General features: G+C 36.5%; 1 protein-coding gene across 1 annotated transcript in view; it reads right to left on the bottom strand.

Annotated features, from left to right (window-relative positions):
• Positions 1-19914, bottom strand: part of LOC145694203 (uncharacterized) — an 84436-nt gene extending 64522 nt beyond the window's left edge. Inside the window, exon 1 of the mRNA XM_081770317.1 lies at positions 19612-19914. The gene's annotated coding sequence lies outside the window, so the exon portion shown is untranslated. The remainder of the gene's footprint in view (positions 1-19611) is intronic.
• Between the last annotated feature and the right edge of the window lie 1754 nt (positions 19915-21668).

The following is a 21668-nucleotide window of genomic DNA, read 5'->3' as shown; positions in this document are numbered from 1 at the left end:
AGGATCTGCCCATACAACAAACTCGTGAAGCCATACGTCACAGTTTCGCCACACCCACTATGCCCGCTCCGCGCCACTAAGATCGCAATATTTCGAGCCAACAAATCATGGCAGAAACGAGAGTAGCCAATCAAACGTACCAACTCACATGATGCTCAGTTGTTTTCTGGCTTCACTGAGTTCATAGGATGAAGATACGTATGGACAGATCCTCTATTTTATAACATCCTTGATCTCCACCCATGCAGCACTGCACTCTAGTGGACAAATAGTGAACCTGCTCATTAAAAACGTGTATTTTGGTGCGCTTCCCCTTCTTGTCCAAAAGAATTCGTTGTTTCGGAAGCGGCTAAACTGACTTTTTTCTTTATGTTAGCGGAAGGGTGACAGCAGGTAGCAAGCAAGACCACTCAGAAAGTTGCACATGGTTCAACTTCTTGCAAGATGGAAAAAAATGTTGTATGACCCTTTCAAGACTATGTTTACATGGAGAAATATGGTAGGGTTTCAAAATGTTCTTTATGACAGCTACAAGATTCTTGTAAAGTGGCAACGCGGTCTAACTCAACGAATGGTCGTCTCTTCATACAGACCTTATTATCCGGACGAAAGGTTTCCAACTAAATAAGAGCTTTTGTGCAACATCAAGTAAGAGATTGGCGTAGGCAAGTGATTACCGTATCGGTTTTGTGCTCAGACAGCGTGGGTTCCAATCCTGCAGGTCCGAAATATTTAACGTGCTTAATTTGAATTTCAAACCATACATTGTTTGATATGTGAGGTCTTCTCCGTAGAGAAGGAAAGAGATACAATAATGACGGGGAATCGGAGGAGTAGGTCCAAACTTAATTTCCTTCAATCGTTCCAGACTTGGTATTTTGAAGTAATTTTAACCATTTTCTAACACATGTATGATCAGGGGTTATTTCTTTCTTCTCACATACAGAATGTAGGGAAATAATATATAATGCACACAACGAATTGTAATGTCATTGGTATATGACACTCATTGGATAACACGCGCCAAACAATAGAAATTAATCTTAAAATAGAACCTCATCAATTCCACCCTGTTTCAGTGTTCGACAGTCTTACCAACTGTCATGTGCTAGTTGAAATGCTACGTGTAAATTGGGTTGCATCTGTCCTAGTATTTGTGATAACAGCAATAGTACTGGACCCGACCTAAAGAAGTTATAGCAGTCAGGGGGAGATACTTTTGCTGCTGACTATACATCCTTATTTTATAGTAATTCTAGCGTGAATTCTCTCATCCTACTTAAACTAAAACAAACTGGCACCTACCACTTAATCTTTGAGCTAAGAAAGTATATTTTGCGCGAAATGTGTGTCACTTATTACTTGAATAAAAATTAACAATAAAGATTTTTCTTAAGAACTGCAAAGAGAGAGGGAGAAGGAAGGGGGGAGAAAGTGTCTTCTTAAAAAATATCTGTTCTTATGCTTACACGCTATGAAGGTATTCGTTACGGTTGGTACTATTGCCATTTTTCATTTAAAAGTGCATTAGAAGTCTTGTTTTACAAACAGGTTTAGCACATGTAGATTACTTAATATTCGGAGCAGAAATAAATGTCCTGACAAATTTATTACTATTTACAGGAACAGTAATAGGACACTTTATTTTAAAAAAATCACTAATGCACGGGAGCATTACAGTTTTCACAATAAAATTAATTGTGATTCTAGTTCGCATATATGAACATGAACGGAGAATGGGGATAAAGTAAGATTAAAAACCCTCTGAAAGATAAACTTTGGTTTCAAAAGAGATACAGTAGTTACTTGATGCAGAATGCTAACAACTAAATCACATGATAACTGATTTACTCTCACTCAACGGATATGGACGAATTGTTCCTCCCTTTCTACTAGCGAAGTGCTTTTCCGTAGAAAAATAAACAATAACAACCACCTTGCCCACAAACTGTTTTCTTTGTCTATCGGTAAACGTTAAGTTAAAGAAATCATATACACTTACATGTGAAAAGTCGTGGGACAGTGATAGAGAACTCGTTGACGTCGCGGACACATAGAGCTAAACCGATTTAAAGGCTCGTAGCAGTTTCAGTGCTATAAATTGGACTTCCATGACTTTTATGAGTGCAGTGAAACGCCGTATGCTGTAGTGATGGCAACCCGATGGGAATTAACCGCGTTTGAGCACAGGATGATAGTTAGTGATAGACTAATGGGACATTTGATTGAGGAAGATGTGTGAACATTGAACTTTTCTCGTTCCATATTAGAGACATTACGACACTTTTGAGTAGGAAGTGAAATACCTATATAAATATATACTGAAGGGAAAACATTGCACTGAAACATTATGTTCTTACGTTGAACATACTTTTTTGTATGTTGTGCATAGTATCCCCACGTATGGGGTAATTTTGCACCGAAGTTTATATTTCGATAACTATGATCATACTGAATGTTTACTAATGCACTTACACAAATGTTTTCCTTGTATATCTAGCTATTATATGTTTAAAACACAGTGTTCTAAATCATTACGTTTGTAAGTTACATGCGGTTTTCTTCAAAATTCCTTAAATCTGGTGCAAAGTAACCCGTCTTACGTTATATAACTACTCTGCGGAAATTTTGTGTTGGGTTAAGAATAGAGCTTATGGGAAGCGAGTTTTGCTTTAAACACATCTGTGTAAAGCTTGATTTTCATAACTATATAAAAGAATTGTCACACGTCTATATATGAGAATCAGAAATGAAATATACTACATGAAAACAGAATCCATTTCGGTGATAATGTACTAAAAGGGAAAAAGCTTAAGCCGAGTCAGCGTTCTGCTACGCCATTGATACTGGTTAATTATCTACTTCGCCATTCTTCTTTACCCAACTGGCTGCTATTTTATTAGCCTAATAACCTATTGAATAATGGTTTGAGAGAGTTTTTTTAAATTTTTTGTTTACTTTTAGATTTTTACTTTCGAGAGAACAAAGGAGAGAAAGTATGATTAAGAAAAAAGATCGCATTCGAGATTTCAGCAAATTTACACTTTTCATGGCTTCTACATACCGAGAAACGGATATTTCGATGTTTGTCTGTCTGTTCGTCCTTCTGTCAGTCCCGATGTAAAGATGTTTATTTGCCTACCGTCGATACCGCTCAACGTATCAAGACCAAATCCAAAATTTAAGGTTTTAATATGATTCCCTAACGGCACTTTTTGAATTTTTATTCCTAACCTAAAAATAAGGGTACTTTACCGAGAGATGAAAATTAAAATTAAAATTTGCGATTTTTTTTCTTCAAAAATGACTCCAACGAACTCGTTTGTATTTCACAAACCAATATTCCACTATCAACTCTATAATATGACATAAATCGTTTTCTAGGAAAAATCCGGAAGAGGTAGTATATTTTTTACGGGAAAGTTCTTCGAACTATTTCCTCAGAAACGACACAGGCAATATTGTTCACATTTTGTAAATAGACATTTCATTAATAACATGACAATATGGCATAAACAATTTGTTTCGTAAAAAATCCACAAAGGGTAGTGAGCTTTTACCTGACAATTTTGTCAAAACTACTAAGGCGATTTTGTTCATATTTCACTAATAGATGTTTTGTTAAAAATCTAACAATATGGCATAACTCATTTACTCTAAAAAAAAATCACAAGCGGTAGATTATTCCTGAAGGTGAGTTTTTTAATCAAAACACTCAGACGATTTTATTCAAATGTTATTATTAACTTTATAATGTGCAAATCTCTTGCCACGAAAATTTTTACAAGGGTAATTTCATTATTATTATTATTATTATTATTATTATTATTATTATTATTATTATTATTATTATTATTATTATTATTATTATTATTATTATTATTATTATTAATTTCCTCAAATACAACTCATACGACTTTGCTGATATCCCATAAACAAATGTATCATAAATAACTCTAACACATGATAGGCATTTTTCATTTTAAAAAGTCCACAAACGGTAGTTTACTTTTGACGCTGAGTTTTCTTTCAATAAAGTTTTCTGAAAACATAATTTTGTTCGTATTTCATAAGTAAATCTTTCAAACATGATTTGGTTTAAGAAATTAGAACGAGAAACTTCAGTGCGGTTGTGCGTACCTTTTATTCACACACATAAAGACGAAGTCAAAGGGATTTCATAAAATTAATTTTTCTTTTCCTATAAACAGTTTATTGGTACATTTCCTGCAACCTGTGATTCTAATTTTGCTCAGTGTCAAAACTCATGTTTGAACAGCAAATAATAATAATAATAATAATAATAATAATAATAATAATAATAATAATAATAATAATATGTAATATATGTATTTTCTAGTATATGCATGGTGAGTCATTAATTCTTGCTATCCTGAAACAGGATTTTTGGTTCGCTTTTAATATGTAAAAGTCCGGTTCCCCTGAAAAGTCATGGTTCCCGGAGAACAATTTGCAGATTACACCCTTTCGTAAATATCCTAATTTTGGTGGCCTCTATAGCAATAACAACGCAAGTGGAACGGACTGGGGAAAGCAAATTCAAAGTACTTTAGTATCTAATAGTCTAATCATGGTATGACGGATTTCCATTGAATAGGAACTAAGATACAAGGGATTGAAAATTTTACTTGTTTTCAAAAGCTTTTTTTTTTTTTTTAAACCTTATCCAATTGCATATATATGACTTTCGATTGATATGAAGATCAAAATGCCATTTACAGAACTTGATATCTCAAACTATATATAGTAATTTAAATATTTTTAAAGTTTGTAACAAATTCCGAGAACTTGTTGTAATTACACATACCAAAATATATTGTTGTGATGGTATAGGTGCAAAGTAAATCGAAAAGTATTTTAAAAGTTTATCACAAGTACGCCATTTTAAGCAATGTATCAATTTTTTTTTTCATTTCTTTCACACAACCAAAATTGTTTGAGATATAAAATTGTTGTAGATGATATTATGATCTTTATATCTATCGAAAACCATCTACGTAATTGAATGTAATACTTATCTAAACACTTTTTCCAAATAAAAGTCCTTTGAAAAAAGTAAATTTTTCAATTCCTTGTAACTTTCTTTCTACTTGTTCGAAATATTTCATTTGATAATGTGGTAATCAACGGTAACGTACTTTCGATATGCATTACCCCTTCACGTTAGTTGAGTAGTTAATGTTGTAGCACCCTCCAAAATTTGGTAGTTTTTCGATGTTTGCGATATTATAGCATCCCTACTTTGCAACAATAATAATAAGTGGAATTGTAAGTTTTCGTTTTAGATGTGGATATGAAATATGCAATAACCTAACGTAGTGCAATTAAAAAAAAAAACATACACTACTAATCCAGTGGTATTGAAGTGTATGCCAAATAATGACCTCGTGTCGATATTTTCATGGTATAAAGTATCAGTGTTTTGTTCATTAGTTTAAAAGTTACAGGAGAGTATCAAGATAAATGGTCCATTTTGTATATACAGGTTCCGTAGAAAATGTAAATAACTCAGTAGAATTAGATTTATTGAGGTTATAGTGACTGCTGCTTTGAAAAGAGACATGTGCTATATATTTATATGTATTAATATTGGGACAGTTTCGAAGAACAGAAAGGATTTACCGAAAAATATGATTGACCAAAAAAAGAAAAGAAAGAAAGAAAACACGGAAATAGTAAATGGTCGGCAAAATCTTGCCCTTCTCTGAAATGAAATGAGTAACAATTTGCATCTTGAAACTATTTTATAAATTTAGTGCTTGCTTCTATAACATCACAGAGGCTGTCATATACAATAGAAAAAATTTTGTAGTTTAAATTACCAAATACCAATGTAAAATCATTTACCCTTCAATTTGTAAGTTGATATACGTTTCCTTAGATTAAATTGTAAATTGATTTACATAGAGGCTTGGCAAACAGATTGCCATCTTTTTTGTAAATTTACCTACGGGATTTTTAAAAGTGTAAATAAAATCCAACTTAAATCGTCCAAACATTCGTTTGTATTGTTTGTCGGACTTTTTTCTTTGTATGCAGAAAGAGTAGTTTTTATAATATACAAATGCCTTATATATAGTGTATTCTGTTATTCTAACTGTAAGTGTGTATTTTGTATAAAATAAATATTAGATTATTCAAAAGTTTCTAGATGTTTTGCTATTACAGAAAAGGAAAACATAGTAAAAACCACTGGCCTAAGGGACAAAATTCACAACAAAGAACCCCGACGTGAATGTGTTAACCCAATCAATAGAGATGATTGAAATGTAATAAAAAAAATACACACTATATTGCCAAATATTCAAGTAAGTCAGGCTAGAATATTTTGTCAAAATCCAATAATTTTTATGTAGTTAGTACTAAAAAATTTTTGGACATGCATATATATTCTATATATATACACTGCAAGTACATATATATATATATATATATATATATATATATATATATATATATATATATATATATACTGCAAGTTCGGCTTGATCGTCCCAGTGTTGGTAGGCTTCACCGAAGAGCCGAAAGCCTAATCTAAACTATTTCGGCGCCAATCGGTAGGTTCGGGGAAGTTGATGCCCAAATAGAAATACGCAAAACTTCACATTTCATTTCGTACACAAACGAGACTTTTTTTGTGTGTTCAAACGATACACTAACGACTAAGACCATTTTGGGGCTAATCGGCGTTGTTGGGAGGCTGGCGTCTAAACTAGATACAACAATATCTCATACACTTCCTGTTACGCAAAAACGAAACTTTTGAGGAAACGATGACTAACGATTGATATCATTTTGACGCTAATGAGCTCCTTCAAGTTAGTTTTTGAATACTTTAAAATTGTTTTGTGCACAATTTTTAGTGCACAAACGTGTGAGATTATTTTGGTGAATTTTGGAAGATGTGAGAGGGCTATCCAAACGGACATATTTTTGAATTTCCATGGACATTTTATTCACATTAAGAAAAACCTATATTTGCATGGAATGACAGAAGGCTCAGTAAGCTTGGGTATTTTGTTATTTCAACAATAATGAAAACTATAATTCGGTAAAAATTGTTGTAAATGAAAAAAAAAAGAGGGAAAAGAGAAGAGGGAGACTTGAATTGATAGATGATATTAAGGCAGATAAATACGCCAGTAGTCACCCATCCCCCAGTAGTGCCTAAATAGCAGCGCCGTAACTTAATTTTTTATTTTATGGGAGGGCAAGCATTATGCGCGTATTTGAGTCCCCTAGAAAAAGTTGTTTTTCTAATTCTTGGGCCCCCTCTCTCTATCTTTCTCTTACTCTTTATGGGCCCCCGGAGCCTGTGGGCCCTCGCGCATGTAAAGGTCTGCTGGGTCGTTAGCTACGCCTTTGGCCCCGTTTCATACACGCCAAATTAATTAAGGGGACAATATTAACACATCTCAAAGCCATACGAATAAATATTATTTCTGGGGCCCCTAATAGTAGACATTTTCTTTTTACTGAAATTGGCCCACGACTTTATTTACCTTTTATGTGCTGTGTTGTTTATGTAGTGAACCTGTTTGATGCTTCATTTATAATTTCATATTTGTATCGTATATGGAGTAAGAAAATTTTGTCTTAAAATGGGCCCCCATCAAACGGCGGGAGCTTTCCTGGGGGACAGTTGCCTCTTGCCCCCCACAAGTTACGGCCTTGCTAAGTAGAAATTATGCTATAGCTTCTCACTAGATGAATCGCAAGTATAAATCTAAAACAGAGTTTTTATAGTTATCTCAGGAGTTCTGATTGGGAACTGAGACGCATATATAAAATGTATGTTTTACTCCATAACATTTAAGAGTTCATAGAAAATGTAAACATCTCATTACTTTCAGCTGTGATATTCTGTTTAGAATGCATTCATGTACTATATATACGTATACAGTATTGAAAATGTTATTGTTGAATTTATAGTATTGTAGTACTGTGGAATGAAAATAAATGTTAGAAAGACAAAAAACATGGTGATTGGAACGAACCGGTCTGTGTCAAATATAAAAGTGGGAGGGGAGAAAATAGAACAAGTGAATAGTTTTCGATATCTGGGTAGTAATCGTAGTAATGACACGAAATGCGAAACGTGAAATAAAAGTAAGGATAGAAATGGCGAAAGAAGCCTTTAGAAGAAAGAAAAGTTTGTTTTGTGGGAACTTGAATAGAGTTGAGAAAAAGACTCATAAAATGCTTCGTGTGGAGTGTTCTATTGTATGGGGCGGAAACATGGACATTACGGAAAAGTGATGAAAAACGACTGGAAGCCTTCGAAATGTGGGTGTAGAGAAGAATGGAAAGAATTAGTTGGGTCGAGCGGAAGATGAATGAGAGGGTGTTAGAAATGGTGGGTGAGAAAAGAACACTTTTCGATATTATTGAGAAGAGGAGGAGAAATTGGTTGAGACATTTCCTCAGAAGAAACTGTATCATGAGGAACCTCCTAGAGGGTATGGTGGCGGAAAGGAGAGGGAGAGGACGAAGGAGGCTACAATTAATGGACGATATAAAACCAAAGATCATACGTGAATACGAAGATATTAACGGAAAACCGTGGAGCATGGAAACTTCTCAGCTGCTGCAAGTGACGTGCCAATAATGGCAGAGTACCTATGATGATGATGATAAGTACTGCGGAGTAAGGGGCTGACTACTGAATTTTTACATTTAATGAAAAATCTTTCACTTTTTTTAAAAAAAAAACACATTTCATTGAAAGCAATATTCAACATTCTTGATGTAAATGTCTTCGCTTTTGTTTTTTACTAGCGCATTTTGTCATAAAAGAACATGTTAACGAAAGTAATGAAATTTCCTGCGTTCAAAAACTACAAGTAAACTACCGTTCTTACCTCTTCTTCTTGGGATAGATCAACCACTGCCATTGTGAGAGAGATGGACCACATAGGAAAGTCGCCAGTCTATCGGTTACTCTATATGCAACTAGCTTCTTCTTTTTTTTTTTTTTTTTTTTTTTTTTTGTAGACTTGTGGCCTTTAAATTGACTTGCGTGAATGGTTTATAAATCTTATATTGTGAAAAACTTATTGCGAAGCTCTTATACTCGGGTTAGCAGTTTGGTTGTCCGCGAACTCCTCCTAGACCGTTTGGGCGATCTCAACCAAACTTAGCACGCTGATAGAGTATGTCGTGCTGAGTGACAACATAGGTCGAAATCAAAAATCCGATGTACCATCGAGGAATAATCACCGAAAAACGCTTCCTCCTAGAGCGTTTGGCCGATCTCAACCAAACTTAGCACGCTGATAGAGTATGTCGTGCTGAGTGAGAACATAGGTCGAAATCAAAAATCCGATGTACCATCGAGGAATAATCACCGAAAAACGCTTCCATAGACTTAACACGGAGAAAAAGTCATGATTACGTAGTTTAAGCTAGCTCAGCTCATTTCATTGCAATCGGGTATATCCATTGCATTCCTAGTTGAGCTGAGCGAAGCGAAGCTCTTATACTCGGGTTAACCGTTTGGTTGTCCGCGAACTCCTCCTAGACCGTTTGGCCGATCTCAACCAAACTTAGCACGCTGATAGAGTATGTCGTGCTGAGTGACAACATAGGTCGAAATCAAAAATCCGATGTACCATCGAGGAATAATCACCGAAAAACGCTTCCTCCTAGACCATTTGGCCGATCTCAACCAAACTTAGCACGCTGATAGAGTATGTCGTGCTGAGTAAGAACATAGGTCGAAATCAAAAATCCGATGTACCATCGAGGAATAATCACCGAAAAACGCTTCCTCCTAGACCGTTTGGCCGATCTCAACCAAGCTTAGCACGCTAATAGAGTATGTCGTGCTGAGTGAGAACATAGGTCGAAATCAAAAATCCGATGTACCATCGAGGAATAATCACCGAGAAACGCTTCCTCCTAGACCGTTTGGCCGATCTTAACCAAACTTAGCACGCTGATAGAGTATGTCGTGCTGAGTGACAACATAGGTCGAAATCAAAAATCCGATGTACCATTGAGGAATAATCACCGAAAAACGCTTCCTCCTAGACCGTTTGGCCGATCTCAACCAAACTTAGCACGCTGATAGAGTATGTCGTGCTGAGTGAGAACATAGGTCGAAATCAAAAATCCGATGTACCATCGAGAAATAATCACCGAAAAACGCTTCCTGATTACGTAGTTTAAGCTCGCTCAGCTCATTTCATTGCAATCGGGTATATCCATTGCATTCCTAGTTATTTGTACTATCTGGGAGAGAGAGAGAGGGGGAGAGAGAGAGAGGGAGGGAAGGAGTGGGACAAAATCACTTTTAATTTTTCAATTTTTTTCCTCTTCTTTAAGAAATTTTTACGATATTTTAAGGTTTGTAGATTTAGAGATGTGTAAAATCTGTCCCACAATCCAGACCGGACGACAGGATGATCCAAAACCCGTACCTCAGAGATAGTAGTGCAGCACGATACCGGACAAAAAGAGCGATATTACAGACATCTCAGTTAGGAGGATCATTTATGAATGAGAGTTTTAATTTGTTAGAAATGAAAATATTATTTTGACACGCACAAAAAGAAGTTTACACTAATTTATTTCTTAACTAACAATCGATTTGTATTTTATTAACAATTAATATTTGATATCCGCTTTGAAAGCAACAGGAATAATTCCCCTTAATCGTAACGCCGTCCGTGATTGTACTTTCCTACTTTCAGATCCTCCTCTCGCATCAAAATCTATTAGTGTTGAGCTACATAATGACATATAAATATTAGTACAAGTGCAGCAACTCTAGGAACATAAGAACTAAACAGTAACGAAACTGAAATTATTCTATCTCCAGATAAAGCCGTAAATCAGATGCTAGATGAAAGCATCCAAGAAATTCCTTCCAAAATATTGAATTCAATCTCACCAGTCCCCTTTCTAAAGCAAATTAAATCTGCTAAGAAAAATAGCAAGGGTTTGGTAAAAGTACTCGTTTGAAATGAACATATTAATTTACAAAGAAGTAGGAAGTGGAAGGTTAAGTGCACAAAATCGACCACAAAAAGCAAGAGACAAGAAACAAAAAGGAGAGAATTCCAATCATATTTTCATCCAGACCATGCTGATAGTGAAGATATGAAGGAGTATGATTTAAATCATGGGCGTCTCTGGCGGGGGGACGGGGGGTCGCGTCCCCCCCAATATTTTGAGTGACATAATCTAAAATTCCGCTGAGATACTAGCAGTTAGATCATTTCCTTTGATGTCCCCCCCAAATTTTACATGCCAGAGACGCCAATGATTTAAATGAATATGTTGGATGCGCGAAAATTATAATGGAACAAGAAGAGAAGGCGACTGGATACAGTGTATTATGCTGGGTATAGTGTACGTGTGATCGCTGGTTACATGATGGATGTTCGAAATATGAGAATGATTGTGGTTTGTGTGGCAAAGTTTTCAAATGTACAAAATAAGATGCAGTGTGCGGTACAAGGTAAGAACTGGCACTAATTTTTCTTCTTAAAGCATGAAACTTACGTGTTCTTGCAATTTGCAAACTTTTTTTCTAGATTCCATGTTAAAAATAAAGTTCATTTTTTAGATTTTCTATAGTTCTATCTTTGTTTAATCAATATTAGATATATGACATTAATATTAGATTTCAAAAAAAACTTGGTAGCTGTATATCTACTTTATTAATACGAGGAGTGATCAGAAAGTAAAGTTACAAAGCCTGCAGTGAAACGTGTATACATTGTTTCATAAACCAATATACAGCCAACAGATAGTACGCACATTAGGTTAATTTTAAACATAGTCTCCATATTGGTTGAGGCATTCATCGCATCGTGGGATGAGTTGTTTCAAGATTCCTTTTTGGTAAAAAAATCTCTCTTTTTTTTTTCGTTTTCAGCCAACTTCTCGTCTCAAGCGAACTGAGAACGCTTCCGAACGATATTCCCAATTCTGCCATCAGATGACGTAACGTGATCCTCCTATTGTCCTGAACCATCAACTACACGCGAGCTGTGTTCAAATCTGTTGATGCCGTGTTGAGTCGGCCAGTGCACTCCTCGTCGGTGATCTATTATCTACCAGCCGCAAACTTTCTGTGATATGCTAATGAGACTTTACAGTCTCCCCGTACACTTCTACCAGTTGCCGGTGAATTTCTGCCGCGGTTACATGTTTCGCCATATCCGTCAAGTTGGCCGGGACATTTTAAGATGGCACACATTTAAAGACATTAATCGTTTGTGCTTCGTTTGTGCTGAAATGTGCTCTAGTTTTAACGTTTGTGCAATGAAAATAACGACGTTATCGACATTTCAAAAATCCCGGACAACTTGACGTCAAGTTAGCCGAGAAATATTTCTAAATTTTAAGATGGCACATATTTAAAGACATTAATCGTTTGTGCTGAAATGTGCTCTAGTTTTAATGTTTTTGCAATCGAATTAATGACGTTGTTTACATTTTTCTAATAAGTAAATTTTAATATTGTGATCATTTGAGCTACGTTTGTGCAGGAAAGTGCTCGTTTCATTGCTATAGGAGTGAATTAAATGGTGTTAATAAACTTTGTAATATTCCGGCCAACTTGACATCATGTTGGCCGGAACACTTTCCAAAAACAATACTTTCAATATACTAGGAATGCAATGGATATACCCGATTGCAATGAAATGAGCTGAGCGAGCTTAAACTACGTAATCATGACTTTTTCCCCATGTTAAGTCTATGGAAGCGTTTCTCGGTGATTATTCCTCGATGGTACATCGGATTTTTGATTTCGACCTATGTTCTCACTCAGCACGACATACTCTATCAGCGTGCTAAGTTTGGTTGAGATCGGCCAAACGCTCTAGGAGGAAGCGTTTTTCGGTGATTATTCCTCGATGGTACATCGGATTTTTGATTTCGACCTATGTTCTCACCCAGCACGACATACTCTATCAGCGTGCTAAGTTTGGTTGAGATCGGCCAAACGGTCTAGGAGGAAGCGTTTTTCGGTGATTATTCCTCGATGGTACATCGGATTTTTGATTTCGACCTATGTTCTCACTCAGCACGACATACTCTATCAGCGTGCTAAGTTTGGTTGAGATCGGCCAAACGGTCTAGGAGGAAGCGTTTTTCGGTGATTATTCCTCGATGGTACATCGGATTTTTGATTTCGACCTATATTGTCACTCAGCACGACATACTCTATCAGCGTGCTAAGTTTGGTTGAGATCGCCCAAACGGTCTAGGAGGAGTTCGCGGACAACCAAACGGCTAACCCGAGTATAAGAGCTTCGCTTCGCTCAGCTCAATCAATAATTCTTCAACTTATGTGCTCAAAAGTACTTGAATTTGATCGTTTGTGCAAGGAAACTAACAGCATTATTTGACACATAACGAGAAACAAAATTATAACATTCATAAGATGAGGTGCGTGAACTTGGCCCCACGATATTGTGAACCAACAATGATATTAGTGTCATTGGTTAGTGATTCGTCTGCAGTCGTTTGTGCACAAAGCTCCATCGTTTGTGCTTTATTAGTTTTAAAGATATAAGCGAAAGACGATACGGGGCCAAGTTTACGCTGGCAATGGGACTTCAAGCACAAGCGATCAAAGTAGTGCTGTTCATTACTGCATCGTTTGTGCTTGTTTGTGCAAGAAACCACCTAAAACCAGAGTTGGAAACCGGATACAAATTTTTGATATTTCTTTTGAAATAAGAGGTGTTCATTTCTCCGACACGTGAAGCACAAACAATGGGATTAGTACCATTGGTTAGTGCATCGTTTGCGCATGAAAACCAATAGTTTATGCTTTAACAGCTTACGAGGTATAAGCGAAAAACTTTTAGGGACCAGCGTAAACATGGCCCCCCACCTTCAACTATAAAAGATAAAAATATTGACCTTGGTTGGTGTATCATTTGTGTTCGAAACCTCATCATTGGTACTTTAATAATTCCTAAGTTATGAGCCAAAAACTGAAAACAGATTTCAAAAGTGGATACAAATATTTGCAATTTCTTTTGAAATAAAATGCTTGCCTTTTCACCATGTGAAGCACAAACGAGGAATAAGCGCCATTGGTTACTGCAACGTTTGTGTTCATTTGTGCACGAAAACTCATCGTTTGTGCTTTACTAGTTTCCGTGATATCAGCTAAAAACTTGTAGGGGGGCCAGCGTGAACTTGGTCCCCGACTTCAAGTATAAAACATGAAAATAGTGTCACTGGTTAGTGCATCGTTCGTGCTTCAATGATTTCTCAGTTATAAGTCAAAAACTGAAGACAGAATTGAAAACTGGATACAAATTTTTGCTATTTCTTTATAAACAAAATTTTTATATAATTACCCTACGTGAAGTACAAATGATAAAAATACTGCCATCGGGTAGTACCTCATTTGTGCTCGTTTGTGCAGGAAACCCCATCGCTTTATTTTTCTGGAGATTTAAGCGAAATACTGGTATAGGACCTAATTCACGCTGGCTTCCCGACTTTAAGCACAAACGTTGTTATTAGTGTCGTTGGTTAGTGCATCGTTTGAGTTCCTTTGTGCACGAAACCCCATCGTATGTGATTTAATAGTTCCTGAGTTATAAGTCAAGAACTGTAAACAAAGTTGGAAACTGGATAAAAATTTTTGCTATTTCTTTTGAAATAAAATGCTTTCATTTCTCGCCCGGCCAACTTGACGAACGCCCACAGAAATCGAATAAGTGAGCGGACTTCTTTGCGAGTCCAGTTTTTCAAACGAGTCGCCATTTATGTTTACCTACAAATAGCACCGTAGATGACGGGTGGCTGAAGTTCTGCACAGTTGCCAACTCCATGTACTAAAATTACCGCACACCCGTTATTCCTTTATAACAGACGAAATTCCAGAAATATCGGCCTTGTAACCTTAGTTACTGATCCTCCCTCGTATATCGTATTTAAAGACAAAACTGTTGCAAATTATTTATTTATTGTTTATGTTCTGCATATGATCACTCCCACAGTGCATGATCCATCTAACTCATAGTACTATGGAATAGGTGGACCTATCAGCCATTTTTTCAAGCTTAAATTTCGGGTAGAAATATTTTTTAAAAAATCATAAAATACTTTAATTATGGTTACAGATATTCCTTTCTTGGATTTCGTGCAGAAAAACATGCTCTACATGTAGAATTATTCGAATTATATGAAAGTTCCTATGTATTTAAGAGTACTGGAGCTTCGCAACTTGATATAAATTTTGTAGCTTGTAATAAAATAAACTACTTAGAATGATACTTACTATTGGCTACACATTGTATACTTTGATATATATGTTACCTTCCATACGCATGAACACAATTTGAAGTTCAGTCATCACAGCAATATTGATTTGACAGATATAATTATACATGGTGCATTGTATGGAAATTATGATATAAAGGAAGATGAAAGTTTGTTTAATAGACTATTCTTGATGATGGATTCTGTTAAGTGAAACCCGACAGGGTTTGATGAGCCAGTCAATTGAAAATATTATATAAATGGGGTAAAAATATATATATAATCTTGAAGTTTTACGTCCAACGATTATGCCGACTAGGCTAGAGAAAACGGTGATGATGAGGAATGAATGAAATGGTGGAATGAAGGAAGTGGGAGAACCCCGAGAAAACCCACGCACACGGTGTTTGTCCACCAGAAAGTTCACTTGGATTGGGCGGGGATCGAACCAGGGAACCTACGCACCAGAGGAAAAGGCTCTACCACTGAGCCTCCGTGAATACTAGGGTAGAAAACAGTGATTATTTCAGGGGTGGTCCGGGAGGAAACTCCCTACCCCCCGGGACCATCCATCCTATCGCGCTCAATGTGTGTTCCCAGTATTTTTGTAATACTATTTTCTACCTCAATATATTGAAATTCCTTTAGGAGAAAATGTTCTGAAATCATCATCGGTAGAGGGATAATATGGAATAAGTGGGAATAATATATGATGATCAAGATGATGTGCAGAATGCTCAATGCTTAGCAGTAATTGAATTTTCTGAATAATTATGGTTAGTGATGCGAATCAATTGGATATTATTGGTTGTAGTAATTGAATAACAACTGAATAACGAACCTCTAATGAGAAGAATATAACTAAATAGAAAAGAGTGGATATTTCTTTCATATTATATTGTGTTAAAACAATTGGCAACGAGGATGGGATAACAAGTGTCAAGCTTTACTGAACAGAATCTATTATCAAGAAAATTAAATACTTTGATTTTCTTGTATATCACAATTACCTGGCACTATACCAAGCGTAATTATTTGCAAAAATTCAAAAATACGCACAGAACACCTCTTTTTCCGAGTTCTTTCGTAGCCCTATGGTTACTGTACCCGTCTTCGGCGCGGGAGAGGCGAGTTTGGTTCCCAGAAAGAGCTCATGTGATTGGTATTCCACGTTAAGCTGTAGGCTCATGTCTCATATAGTCTTGTTGCTGAAAGGTACGCTAAGAAAAACTAATTCAACCAACTTTTCTGTTGCATAGTTTTTAACATTACATGTAGCCTACATACTTTTACACTGCACATTCCAAAATGGTTTGTATTGGAATTCAATTCTATTTTCATTCTGTAAAACGTATAACTACAGACAGGACCGGAGCCAGGATTTTCTGACGGAGGGTACAGCAATAACTATCAGTACATTTGAATTAAATTTATTTTTTTAAATGCCTTTAGGCATCTATGGTGTCAATGAGGAATTTTCCTGGAAATGCTAAGTGGCTGTTCTCGGTAAATCCTTTCCCTTCAATCTTCACAAAATTGACTTAAACTATTGCTTTTGCAAAACGCCGCTTTATTGGCGTAACTAGGATATTTTTTCCGGGGGGCATGGCCCCTTAGTTCTGAAAATTGGAACTAAAATATAAAAAGGGTTCCTGGGGTGCACAACTTCTGTATTTTGGAAATTTTTATCGTTTACTTGGATGCAGAATAACATCGTGTCTTTTTCTTGCAATATTGTACCCCTTCCAATTTTCGACACCCTGCACAAAAATTTCTGGGTGCGCGCCTGGTTACAGTTTATATACCTTAAGAATGTAAGCACAATCTTCAGTTCATACTTACTTTGAATGTTGCGAAAATCCGCAAAGGTTCCATAAAGATTACAGTAACACTTTGTTCTTTTTAATACTTCTACATTCGCTCTGGTAATGTAACAATCTACTGTACAGTAGAGACCTGCACGGGCCGAATTTTTCGGCCCGAGCCCAATCCAGCCCGAACGTACCTAGGCCCGGCCCAGCCCGGGCCCGAAAAGTTTTGCAGATTTTCGGCCCGAGCCCGGCCCGGCCTGATAAGTTTTTCAAAATTCTTGGCCCAAGCCCGGCCCGGGCCCGATAAATTTTTAAAGTTTTTGGCCCGACCCCGGCCCGATAAATTTTTTAAAAAATTAGCTCGAGACCGAATCTTTCTCAAAATTTAGTATTAAATTTGACCTAACCCTCAGAAACTTTCTAAACTTTCGTTCACAACCTGACGCTTGCCTTCCGAATGGTACCATTGCCCCCTAGAACTTTGCCTGTCATCGAGAGAACAAAAACTCAATTCCCTGTAACAAAATTCTAACTTAATTGATTTTTAGCATAAAGTGAAGATGGCAATATTATTTAGCGACAGGCAAAACATTCCCACCCCTTCTTTTTATATTTTGAGTTCAGTAAAGGTCAAGGTCAGAGCTCAATTTACCGCATAATGCCTGCAATCCTCCATAGTGAAAGTGAAGCCGCTAAGCAACACAAACTGTAAATAGCTATTGCATTCTTTGTAACATTTTTCACGGACACACTTCTTCAACGTTTGGCTTTATTCCAATCATCGTTTAACGAAAGTCAATAATTATTAAAGAATTGCAATTGATCGGACCCAGCCCTGCCCGACCTGAAGAGAAATCAGTGTCGGCCAGCCCAAGCCCGGCACGGTCCAAAGAAATAACAGTGTCGGCCCGCCCAAGCCCGGCCCGGCCCAAAGAAATAACAGAGTAGGCCCGCCCAAGCCCGGCCTGCGGGCCGGGCCGGGCTTCGGGCCTCGGGCCGGGCCCGGCCCGTGCAGGTCTCTACTGTACAGATATACAGGGTGGCCCAAAAGTAGGTATACAGTCCTGTACTGATCAACTCATTACTTTGTATATAATTTCTTATTGTTATCCATCAGGTAGTCTTAGTTTCTTTATTATTTGTTCTTAATGTCTTTTTTACTTATCTTAAGCTCGGAAGAATTAAACCAAATAAACCTATAAGTTAGAATGTAGTACTTGATCAATGTATGGGTGTAATCCTATACCTACTTTTGGGACACCCTGTATATGTACAGAAAGTAGTAAAACAAAGGGAACCAATCACACTGTTTTTAAAGACTCTTATTAGGGTTGGCCTAATAATAATAATAATAATAATAATAATAATAATAATAATAATAATAATAATAATAATAATAATAATAATAAGAAGAAGAAGAAGAAGAAGAAGAAGAAAAAGCAACAAACGATGTTGAATAGAGACTTTTGAGTGGGTAACAATTGCTTGAGTTTAGCAGTTGAAGAATTCGGTTTCTTTCTTTCCTTTCTGTTGTTTTTACAGTGTACCTTAAAAATTTGCTCTAAGAATCTTAACTATTCAAACATTACTATGCTATAAATAAAATAATAACAATAAGACTGATTTATCATACATATATAAACAAGAAAAAAATAACTACGACAATAAGTTAATTACTTCGAGAGGTCGCTATACTGCCCACTATCACATTGGTCCAGGGATTTTATTACATCCAGGCACCAGACCAAATTAAACATAAAAATCGATCGGTGGATGAGTATAGACATTATTACGAGTAAATATGTCGAATGCAAGCATGACTAAAATTGTTATGCGTAAATTGAGGTAAATAATTATTTTCGTCCAGTAGAAAAATCCAAGGGAGGGCCAGCTTTGCTTCTAGGGGGGGCCGGCCCTCCCTGCCCCCCCAGTTCAGCCTATGCCCTTCTTTCTTTTAATCTCGAAACGGAAACATCACATGAATTTTTCGGAAAGTATTGCTATTTTCACTGCTAGCTTCCCACTTTAGATAGTATATATACACAAAACGAAGGGGGCATGCACGTGCTCCGGTGCACCCCTTCAAATCCGGCCTTGCCTACAGGTTAACATAAAATTCCAACCAAACATAATTCATCGGATGTCGAACCGAGGTCTCCAGCGATAGAAGCAAAAAAGCTTAACTACTATCCACAAGGAAGCGTTACACATTTCGAATTGCCTTCACATTGAAATTTATCTTAATATAAGTCGCACTGTCCAAATTTGCCACTTAAATCACTCGCGAATATGAGTGTTACACACGTAATTTAAATGCAGAAATCACCGTACGCATTTTTTAGAACAGAAGCGTCGCATTTAATTATATATTTAAGTAAATAGGATTTTTTTTAAAAAAAATTAAAATATATGTAGAATTGTTTGTGGGGAATATCTGATACATTTGTAATGTAGTATGTTGGATAGCACTGTGTATTATATTGCTCTTCTATATACAGTAAACATGATTAAGCAGTAAGGAAGGAAGCCACCCACTTACCTGGTAATTAATTCTGCGACCACAGTGGAAGTTCCTGTTTTAAAATTTCCTTCGAGACAGCTTCAACCACACTGCTTGAGAGTTTGTATTTCTTCCTCAGTTGCCGCGCTGAGGAGCTGAGCGGCGACCTGTGAAGTTAACCATCCTCAAAGTTGGCCCGTGTTGTCCGCCATGGGATCTCAACCGGAACATGTTGAGTGCACGATATGCTACTCTACATAACAATACCTCTCATTCTCCCCTCTCCCCTCACTCATTGCACAGCTCCTGTTCCCCAAGTAGAACATAGCTTTTATACCGTAAGTACTTTTTTTTTCTTTTTTTCACGCCTGCATCACGACCTAAATTGCCATGTAAATGATTCACAAAAGGACTGTACTGCTTACTGATTTTTTTTATTTTCTTTCTTTTGCGGCTTTAGTGTGTGAATGAAAGAAAAAGAATAACAAAAATACATTAAGTAAGGACCAGAAGGGGAAGAAGGGGGAAAAAGAAGAAAGAAACAGGAACTGTTGTGAAGAGTTATTTCTTAATTGGTATTGTTTCATATTGCTTGTGTGTGTGTGTATGTGTGTAGATACCAATTACACAATAGATATGCTCTCTTTTCTTGTTCCACGTAACGGAAACTGTTGTCATCGGAAGTCGTAAACACTGGGAAAAATTAATTCTATTTCATATCAATTGAATACGGGTCTTTTATTGTGTGGGAGTGAAGATTCTCTGGCAATGGGACAACTTTGACCTACTGATTGACACAACAAAATGCTATTTTCCCACTTTTCCTAACCTCAAATTCATAAAATACAGAAGTAATGACTGCAAGTGATGATTAGGAATGTTAACTCCGATTTTACTTGTGCGGATAACACCTGTAGCTTCTTTAATGGTGGTTTTGTGATGAGGCCTTTGAGGCTTCTATGATGGTAATTTGGTGCAATGAAAGTAGTTCCATTTTTCCAAGTGTAAACATATGGAACATGTATTTTCTAATACGCGCATGTCCACTTACAGTGCAGTAAACTGCACATGGTCACTTACACATGATATCAATGAGAAGTTAAAACATTTTTTTATTCAGTCACGATTATAAAGCTAATCAATTTATTTATTTATTTATGAATACAAAAACATCTTCATTTACCCGTAGAGACAGAGTTTTCTTTTCAAGCTTTACGCCTCAAAATTATGTCCTGTAAGCTGAAGAGACGGACGACTCATGAAGTTAAATGATTATGAAAGAATTGGTGGAATGAAAATATGTGAGAAAACAATAGAAAACAAACATAGAGAAAATATGTGAGAACAACGGGCGCATACAGCAGCGTTGTTAACCAGGTCTTGCATCAAACCTTGGACCCTTGCATCAGAAGTTAACGCTCTATCACTGAGCCAACGCACCTCCGCTAGCTTTTTGATTATCCATAAAGATGAGACACTTAACTGCTTCTCACGATAAGATTCTCACCTTTCAGCCAACGCAAGATATTTAGATACTTACATATATGAACCATACACGGAAAGAAAGGGCTGATCGACATTTTACATTTTTGTCAGGAAAAGCAAATTAACATGTTTGTGGGTGCCTTCTTTCCTTGTATAGCTGTTTTTCTTGTTCCTCTGTAACGAGTCACTTAAAAAAAAAAAAAACTATATTCGTAGTCATTTAGAAGTACAAACTAGCACCAACAGGCACTGTCCGTATCGATTTTTTTTTTTTTTTTTTTTTGCAAAAATTGCACTGAGCCCTTTTTTTTTCGTGTACCCTCTATGACTTTGATCATTGTCAGGAGCTTATTAATTTGCCTATGTTGAAGGTAGAAGTTTAGTTATAGGGTAAGAAAACATAATATTGTATTCAGGAGCACCCACCTTGCTTAGCGTTTAGCGTTCTCACCTTGGTTGACAGGCACGTAACCAGGATTTCATGAAGGGTGACATGAAGTACTATGGTCATTACACCAAGGACTCGATCATTTTAAACTATTTTACTGGAACATATATTGGTTCGTTTAGCCAGGATTTCGTAACGGGGGGGGGGGGGTTACATTAAAATC

Source organism: Thermobia domestica, chromosome 9 (assembly GCF_964235325.1).
Source record: "Thermobia domestica chromosome 9, izTheDome1.hap1.1, whole genome shotgun sequence".
NCBI classification, from domain to species: domain Eukaryota; kingdom Metazoa; phylum Arthropoda; class Insecta; order Zygentoma; family Lepismatidae; genus Thermobia; species Thermobia domestica.
This window is presented reverse-complemented; position numbering and strand designations above follow the sequence as displayed.